We start from the raw sequence: 9,908 nt of genomic DNA, 5'->3' as shown, positions 1-9,908 counted from the left end.
AAAACAAAAATATTTACAAGGACATAAATTAAACAAAAATTTTACAAGGACTAAAATCAAATATTAAAAGAAGGAAATTTATATTGAAAAATTTGACTAACCCTCAAAAATTATATTACCTCGTGAAGAAAATTTTAAAACTTAATTTAACATACATGGATTGTCTTTGTAGCAGACTTGTTGATTTGTTGAAGACGAAGTGTTATTGTCTTCTTTAACTTGTGTAAATTTTTCTCTTGTCGAAAAGTTTGACTTAATAATCGGCTGCTATTTATTTCTAAAGAATAAATAGGACAAACCAAAGAAATAACTAGAAAAAAATGTAGGAGTAGAGAAATGATTGGGAACCTAAAATCCATATTTGATTTTGTAATTTTGTACTTGTCTAGGGAAACTTGTGGGTATATATATAAAAATATATATTTGTATAGATATTTAATATAATTATAATGATATTAATTGAGTCAAAAGAATAAAAAATTAAAACAAAAATATTTACAAGGACATAAATTAAACAAAAATTTTACAAGGACTAAAATCAAATACTAAAAGAAGGAAATTTATATTGAAAAATTTGACTAACCCTCGAAAATTATATTACCTCGTGAAGAAAATTTTAAGATTTAATTTAACATACATGGATTGTCTTTGTAGCAGACTTGTTGATTTGTTGAAGACGAAGTGTTATTGTCTTCTTCAACATGTGGAAATTTTTCTCTCGTCGAAAAGTTTGACTTAATAATCGGCTGCTATTTATTTCTAAAGAATAAATTGGACAAACCAAAGAAATAACTAGAAAAAAATGTAGGAGTAGAGAAATGATTGGGAACCTAAAATCCATGTTTGATTTTGTAATTTTGTACTTGTCTAGGGAAACTTGAGTGTATATATATATACACATATATTTGTATAGATATTTAATATAACTATAATGATATTAATTGAGTCAAAAGAATAAAAGTTAAAATTATATTGAGTCAAAAAAATATTAAAAGTAGATTAAAATAAAAGGAAAATAATAAAAGTTTTTAAATAGACCTAATTTAGGAAAAGAAAAAAGAAACAACAAAAAGTACTTTAAACAATGTTAAGAGAACTAGCACTAAAAAGAATATTATAAACATTAATACTCTAACTTTTTCGATCTATTTCTTCATAGAATTCGAGACAATTTCAATAAAACTGTGATTATCATAAGGATCAACTTCGTCACCATCATTTTTCAAAAGACATTACAATATATATACACATATATTGAGAAACATTAGAGTTACAATATTTTCCACTACTAGCAATTAGTATTTTATTTAGTGCATTTTCCTGTGGAAACAATCCGCTAGAAATAGATGAGGAATTTGAAATTTCTACCGAAATCAAAATCCATTGAGTAACTTTTTTTGCGCGGAATTTGCTTCGAACTTATTTCCGCAGGAAATCTTACCTCTCCTCCCTCGGTTTTTTAATTTAGGTATTTTCTAATCAATTCTCTTGTTTGTTTATTCAGGAATCGTTTGTTTCGTTGTTCAATTCATTCGTTGTTAGATGTAATTGTTTCTTCTGCCTTGTTAGAATGTGAGATGTGTTACAAGTTTAGAATAGTTGAACTTCTATAATATTATACACTACAAGAAAATATTTGAATATCTATGAAAAATTACCCACGGATCTGAATCTATGAGTAAATTATTTAGTATCTACGGAAAAACCGTGTGTATATTATTTATAAAATAAATTAATTTTTTTAAATTTATTTCCACGGTTATTGCGTGGATAAAATTAAAAAATCTATGGGTAAAGAAAAATATAATGCAACTCACATTGCAGGTGGTCAAATTTTTTTCGTATTTTGTTTACCATAACTTTTTCGTAGATAAATGAAGAAAATAATCCGTGAATAATATATAACTAAAATTTTGTTTCTTAATTTCCTTTTTTTGTTAAAAACATTTTGTATTGAGTTAAAAAAAATGTTTTACGAAATAACTCCTCGTTCTCACTACTTCTCACTTGTATCAAACTATATAACCCTAAAGCCTTATCTTTTTTTTCCAACCTCATCCAGATTGCAACCTTCTCCAACCCGGATTCCCGTCACTCCGTCGACTCATACTGCTCCGGCCGCCACCTCGACGTTCGCTCTCACTCATTCACAGGTTCTCCCCCGCTCTCTCGTTTTGTCTCGTTCTCTCTCTCTCTCTTTCTCTCGTGTGCTCTCTCTAAAGTAAGTAAAAAGAAATGATTTATTAGTTGATTTGCTTACTTTATTAGAAATGATTTGCTTAAAAAAGGTTCAACTGTTCAGGTTTGTTCACTTTTGGAAAGGGGAAATTGTTAATTATTTTCTTCCAAATTTGTTAATTACTCTTCATTTCTTCTTCTTCTTCTTCTTCGTTACAGGTTCACTTTGATTTTTGTATCGCGGAATTACAGCCATTTCAAGTCGGGAATCTAAACTCCTTGCTGGAAATCGTGCTATTGCTCAGGTTCCAATTAATTACTTTACTATGCGAAGCAAACAGTTGTCATGGATAAAAGATAAAATGCTAGTTAATGAAGATGTATTTCTGAAAATAATGAAAATAGTTTTCGACACAACTTTTAGAAAATGAAAATAAGAAATATTTTCAAGCAAATGAACCCTTATGTGTTTGATTTGTGTGTGTGTGATCAATGGAAGTTGCAACTATAGGCTAACTAATATTAGCTTATCATATAATAGATTAGTTAGTTTGCTTATCATTAATCTTCTAACTGTTAGTTGTTATTAGTTTGTTAAAACCATTATTGATTATTAGCTTATCATATAATCGATTAGTTAAATAATGTTGAGTTATGCGTCCAAAGTCATATTTCTTATATACTTTAGTGATCTCTTGTCTGGAAAGAAAGAAAGAAAGAATGGTGGTTGTTTCAAGCTTTACTTGATCGCGCTGATTGCTGATGAATACTTGTTTTATGCTCTTGAAAGCCATGTGAATTCAAGGTGAAAGCTCAACCTGGAAAGGAAAGGAAAGGAAAGGAAAGGAAGTGCAAACTTGTAGACAACCTAAATGGTTTATTCTTCGCACAAGCAACACCAAAACCTCCATCGGCAATGTACACTATAGTTGAAGGAATGCGAGTTGGTGGAAAGGTGAATATTAAAATACATCCCTTGATTTTGTTGTAGTGTTGTTTTTATTAGCTAAGTCGTGACTTTTCTTGTTCTCTGAAATGATGGTTGCAGCGAACTGTGATGGTTCCTCCTGAAAAAGGGAATGAATGAGATTCCGGTAAAGAACTTGTTTTTTTTACATCTCATTTTTTTCAATATTGATGCTAATTTAACTTATCTTTTGCTGTTCTTTTTTGATCTGATGTCTTTTTCATTCTCCCATTTTGATTTATTAGTTAAACATGTTTGAATCAAAGATTTCTTTGTGTGACGGTAGATCAATAATTTATGTTTATTTTCTGAATTCGAATGGATCTAGAAATTAGTGAAATTGTGATTTAACAACTGTTTTTCTTGTAGTGCGCTTGATCGATCCACCATCAATGCCTCTGTCAAGAAAACCAACAGATTGGTGACAGTTGAAGAAGGGTTTCCCCAGCATGGTGTTGGAGCTGAAATCTGGTTTATCTATTTACATTAGTTTCTATATCTATCTTTCTAGTTAAATTTTGGGAAGTTGTATAAGTTCATACTTCTTTGCGCATCACATTTTTCGTTGAAGGGAGTTTTGTTATCTTGATGATGCACTGGTTGAGAGAATTGTTGGGGCTGATGTTCCCATGCCTTATGCAGCAAATTTGGAGAGGTTAGCTGTTCCACAGGTAATGTTTCTTAAATATTACTTGTAAGGCTTCAACACATGTGTATGGATCATTTGAATCTATTTTCTTGTTGGTTGGTATTTATGTCCAAATGTATTTACTTGTAAGGTTTCAATACATGTGTATGGATTGTTTGAATCTATTTGTGTGGATCATTTGAATCTATTTACTTGTAAGGTTTCTTAAATATTCTTAAATTTTGTTGTACTGGATGGTGTTTATGTCCAAATGGCAGATTTCCGCTATAGCTATATTATATATGATTAATATTGTTGGTATTTTGTTGAGGGTGAGATTCAAACCTCCAAACTCTGTATCACTTTACAAATTACCTCATGGACATATTTGGATGTGCTACCATTTGGATGGCTAACAGATCCTTGGTAATAAGGCCATATTGCTGCTTTTTCTCATTCCTGTATGAATATCATGATCTTTATTATTTTAATCAGTTGGTGATCAACAATGTACTTACATATCCAATTGCTTCACTTATTGACTGAGTTTAGATTATTTTTTAATGTACTAATGTACTACAAGCTGTTTGAATTAGACTCATGGGAGTATGAATCGTGACACTTCATTTTCATGCCTTACATTTGTGGGGTCCATTTTGTAGAAAATAGGCAACACAATTTGTCCATCTTTCTCTCTACACTCAATAATTTTCACAAGTTCATCCAAACACCACTCTGAATAAGCATAGTTTGGAGAGAATATGACTAAAGAAATAAAAAATGATTCAATTGCATCAAAAAGTCCTTGTCCTATTTCATCTCCTTGATGTAGACGATTAGCTTGTTAGAAATAGGTAGAATTTTTCACGGATTGTCTGTGAGTAATGTTACCTACTTTTTTACCCACATAAATTCTTTAAGTGTGTTCCACTGCTTGTCCGTCGGTAAATATTTTCCTATGAGTGAAATAGCTACGAACCCGTGTCCGTGGATAATCTGTGAGTAATTTTACATTATTTACGGAATTTTTGGGGGTAAAGATAAAATCTGTTGTAGGTAACAACAATTTTTCTTGTAGTGATATTACATGTTTCGAATTGTCGTTTGAGGTATGAAATAAACGTAAAATTATGGTATTAATTTGTTGGATTAGTTATTTAAATGTGTATATGATTATGTGAATATGAAATTTGTGTATAGTGTTTAGAGTAGTTGAGAGTGTTTAAAAGTAAGATAATTATATATTTCTTCAATTTGATTGTTGATTTTATATTAATGCAAGTGACATTCCTTTTGTTGTTGTCACTACTAATATACAAATAAATTATTGTGAATATGTAACACTACAAAAAAAATGATCTATTGTGACACTCAATTTTTAATGTTATCAGTATGATTACTTTTAGTTGCATGTTGAGTGTCAACAATTATCACTTAAAAAAAAGACATATACCTACTGCCACTAACTGTAGGTAAAGGACCTAAGAGAAAAACCTCATTTCTTTTTATTTGACTTCTCATTTCCTCCAAATTAAAAACTATTTGCTTTCCATTTTTACCCATATAAAAATCTCTTCTACTTCTACCATTGTTTCATTCCTATCGTAGAATCTCAAGCTAATACCAATCAAACCCTAATCGAGCAATAGAACCCTAACCATGTCTATTAGAAAATTACAGTGAGCTTGTATGCGGTAGTATGAGCAGTGGAGCTCATGAAGTTGCACTTGATTTGTGGATAGTACAATCACCGGAAGCGAAAACGAAAACATCGGCGTGACGAGGGTTCCAAACGGAGGAATAGATACAATAAGTGTGTTCTTTGTAAGTGAGAACGGAAGTGGCACAATCGAGAGTCCATAATTTGACGGTGTCATCCCATGAACTGGAGAGAAAAGAGTCACGGAAAACGGGGTTGAGTAGTAGCGATGGTTATGTGGTTTTCATAGAATTGACTGAATTTGACGGGGTAATCGTTGAATGGGGTTTTGAAAACGGCATCATTTTTAGAATCGGAGTTTGGTTAGGTGAAAGAGTGAGTGTTAGGTGTTTGATGTTTTGCATCTGAGCTTGGTTCTTTTTGATTCGTCATATGTTTGTCAATAAGGTGGTTGAGGATTGGTATATAGTGGCAGCTATGCAATGCAAGATTGAAGATTACCAACTATTTCAGATCTTTATTCATAGAAAAATATGTATTGGTTTCTCAAGTATGCTACCCTTTTTATCTTTTTTATAATAACTTTGCATATTTGAGATATATTGTTTTATGAATAATTTCAATTTGAGATTTATTGAGGATTCACTATGCGATTGTTTATTGACTTGTTTATTGTAGCAAGTTGAAGTCTTAAAAAATCACACTGATCTCAAAGTCAAAATGTATTGGGGAGACATGGGGTAGACTATTAGGATGAAGCTACATGAAAATGGAGAAACATGATGTGAGGATCTTAGCATTTCTATAAAAAAACTAAAGATGTTATTTGTTATGTACTTCAGTTTTTGATTTTTAAGAAATTGCATACTACATGAGTTCTTATTTGTATCTTTATTTGTAATTCTTCAGAGTATAAAATAATTTAAATATTTTTCTAATTTAAGTGAAACAAGTTAAGTAATTGATTATATTATTGAAATATGTTTTATAAGAATTTAACTAGTAAAACATTGTTTGAGAAATTAGTTAAACTTACTTGATAATGTATTCAACATATTTTTTCGTTTCATTCAACTTAAGGTAGTAAAATGCTATTGACTAAATCTATCAATTTTGTTTCCTTTGTACATTATAGTGAGAAATTGTGGAATTTGTTTTGTGATTGAAATGTTAGTTGTGATATGTATTTAAATGATTCATTGTGTCATGTTAATTAGTCTATTATGTTAAATTAATTAATTTTTGACATGTTGTGTCTTCATTGAAATTTTTGGGGGCCTTTTGAACTATTATGTTCCTTTTTGAAGGTATTTTAAACTATGAAAATTTTTGTTTCTCTAATATGTGGCAGAGGTCAATAATTAGTGGGCTTGTGATTTTGACAACTCTAATCCTTCAATATGCTTATTATATCATTGGAGACTAAATTTAAATCTTGAGGGTGGTCAATTAGATACTAATTCACTTATCATTTACCATCAATTTTGGGGATGAGATTTTCTTAACGAGGAGACAATTCCCAAATTTTATAATAAACTATTTTATTAATTAAATATGATTTTTAAGAATTAAAATTTGATATTAAAAATATTGTAGAATATATATTAATAATTTATGTGTTTAATGTTCTTTATATGTATAATTGCTATGGTGTCATAATTTTATCCGTTTAATGAGTAATATCAATTATAAATATTATATAAACACTTTTATAAGACTTAACGTAATTATTTAAAAAAAGAAAATATTTTAAATATTTTTACGTGTACACGTGTCTCGGCTATAAATGTAATATTTTATTGTGCATTTGAATTATGTCAAATAAACTTATAAATATATTTAATTATTTTTAATTATATCTTATTTTGATTATTTATTTTATATATAAAATCAATAATTATCTTGGATATATTGAAAATATTTTATGATATCTATTTTAATTATAGAAAGATTATAAATACGCTCTTGGTGTCAAAATGCTTTTATAATGCATATATTAGAAACTTTAGTAATAGTCTTGAATATGAGAGTTTTATATATTTGTTTGTCATGGTTTGCCTCTTTTTATTCTAACTTCTCTCTTTTGTTTTTATTTTGTTCTTCATCCACTAAATAGGGGTGATTTTAGAGTTATTTTTTTTTGTTTGAAAATCATCCATTTTCATCGTTTTTCTTCTCCATCTTTTATTTTAAATAAGTGGTTCTCACATAGATTTAGCTTTTTCACACATTTTTCTTAAGCTTGTCATCAGCGTGTGGCGTTGTTTGTCGTCTTTTTGCGGTTCTATATTTTCTAATTTGTGCGGTGTTTTTGGTTCTGATTGACAAAATAGTTCGATCCATTACAAATTCAACTAATAACTTAATAGTCAACGTTGTAGATCTGAAAACATGAGTATTTTAGTTATGTACTTTGAGTATGTCAAAACATTTGTAGGCAATATTTTCCTTTATATGCTATTAAATTTGAATACATCTTTCTTAATTTTTAACGACTTTGAATTTGTGTTATTATCAATATACTCTATCAATTTGAATGAATCGATATATTTTCTTTTGTTAGTAAACAAAATAAAGTATTGATATTATATTGGTTGTTTTATTTTCTTAATTATTCTCGAATAATGATAGTATTTTAGTATATTGTGTTTATCACTTAACATAATTCAGATTTTACTCAAATTTATTGGTATGTTCTTTCTATCACTTATTCTGATTTATTAATATATATTTTCAATAGTTTTATCCTCTATTTAAATGAGCTATGTATATGCTTGATTTTTTTTTTTTGTCTACAGGTATAGTCTTGATTTAAGTGTTAGCCGTTGATAGAAGAAAATTATACCTTTGGTTTAGAATATCGATTTCGATAGTAAAATAAATTAAACTAGGTAAAGTATTGATTTTTGGTTTAAAAGGTAAGCTTGCGGTAAAAAGTGGAATTTTATGATGAAAACTATATGCTTATTTCTAAAGTTTTTATTTTTTGAGAACCATATGGTTTATTTAATGTCTTGATTATTTCCCAGTAGAAACTACTTTTGATTATGTTTAAACTTTCGATAAAAATTACACATTTTGCATATGTTTCGATTCATGCATGAACGAAAAACATTTACTTTTAAGTTAATATTTTATTTTTTGTGATTAAAAAAATGAGTGTATTGTTGTGATTATTATTGCTTTTAAAGAAAATCAAGGGTGTATATGTTATGAAATGGAAAATGCTTATTGTTATTAGAGGTGTTGTTAAGAAAAAGAAGAATAATACATGACAAATATCTTATCTTTAGAATTTATAACTATTTACTTTACAAATATATATCTTAGCTTCGGCGCTAACAATTCTTCGCCAATTCTCTTCTCCAATTCCACTCTTCTTTGCTGCCCATTTACACTTTTTAAATGCACAACCGTTTTTATAATTGGGCAACCAGCATTTTTATTCAACTCCTGGCCCATCATAATACTAATATATACATATTATTTACATAATATTTAATTTATATGCACTAAATAATTTTTAAATAATTATTATTAAATCGTTAGAAATATTTAACTTTTATCATAATTATTTTTAAAGTCATACTCATAAATGGATGTAACGTATTAACAATTTAAAATTTTTAACATTGATAAACTATAGTGCATGACAATTATATATAATAATTTATTATATATGTATATATAGTAATAAAATATTATTTACAATTTAATATCCTTTCACCGTTAAGCACTCCAATAATAACTTCATAACTTTTGTAGTAATGTATCACTAAAACAATTAACTTTTGTTTCGTTGAACCAAAAAAATAAAACAAAAAATATACGAACTGGTTATGAATAAATTAAAAACATAAATACTTAATTGATCTAAGAATTAAAAGACAATAATTTATTTAAATAACTCTTTCATTTAACTAATAATATAAATATATAATTAGTGAAAAGACATTTATAAACATGCATATGATGAAAAGTTGTAAGATGATGTTATGTGCTAGACTTATGTTTGTATCTTATTTTCCAAATTATGTGTTTTTATGTATTGTATGTTTATGGGTGATGTTTTGAGATTAAACGTAAGACCCTTAATTTTAAACTCTAATTTATGCAATTTTAAGGTATTTTGTGTTAAATTATTTAGGAATTTAGCCCAATTTTAAAACATTTTATGAATTAAGTACCAAAAATATATTTTGTTATAGTTTGTAATATGTTTAATATATGTATATATTTTCAGACCTGATTAAAAATTATTTTTTGAAGAATAGTTTAATTATGTTACGAATAATTTAAAACTGGGCAAATTTTAAAAAATAAATACCACTTGTTGCTGAAAAATGCATCTGTTAAATTTAGTTGCGACGAGAGTAGATATTTTGATCAAATTAAATCGAAATGTAAGTGAAGTGATGTGTGTAAGAGTATTTAGATATTTATTTGATTTGTTTATATATATATATATATATATA

General features: G+C 27.9%; 1 long non-coding RNA gene across 1 annotated transcript; it reads left to right on the top strand.

The window, feature by feature from the left end:
* Nucleotides 1–2,014: 2,014 nt before the first annotated feature.
* On the top strand, nt 2,015–4,023 carry LOC101509560 (uncharacterized). The gene is made up of 5 exons (XR_001144461.3): nt 2,015–2,153; nt 2,398–2,483; nt 2,969–3,133; nt 3,227–3,272; nt 3,515–4,023. It is a non-coding gene; the product is annotated as an uncharacterized lncRNA (long non-coding RNA).
* Nucleotides 4,024–9,908: the final 5,885 nt, after the last annotated feature.

Source organism: Cicer arietinum, unplaced genomic scaffold (genome assembly GCF_000331145.2).
Source record: "Cicer arietinum cultivar CDC Frontier isolate Library 1 unplaced genomic scaffold, Cicar.CDCFrontier_v2.0 Ca_scaffold_5938_v2.0, whole genome shotgun sequence".
Taxonomy (NCBI): Eukaryota; Viridiplantae; Streptophyta; class Magnoliopsida; order Fabales; family Fabaceae; genus Cicer; species Cicer arietinum.
The sequence above is the reverse complement of the archived record's forward strand: the minus strand, read 5'-3'. Positions and strand labels throughout refer to the sequence as shown.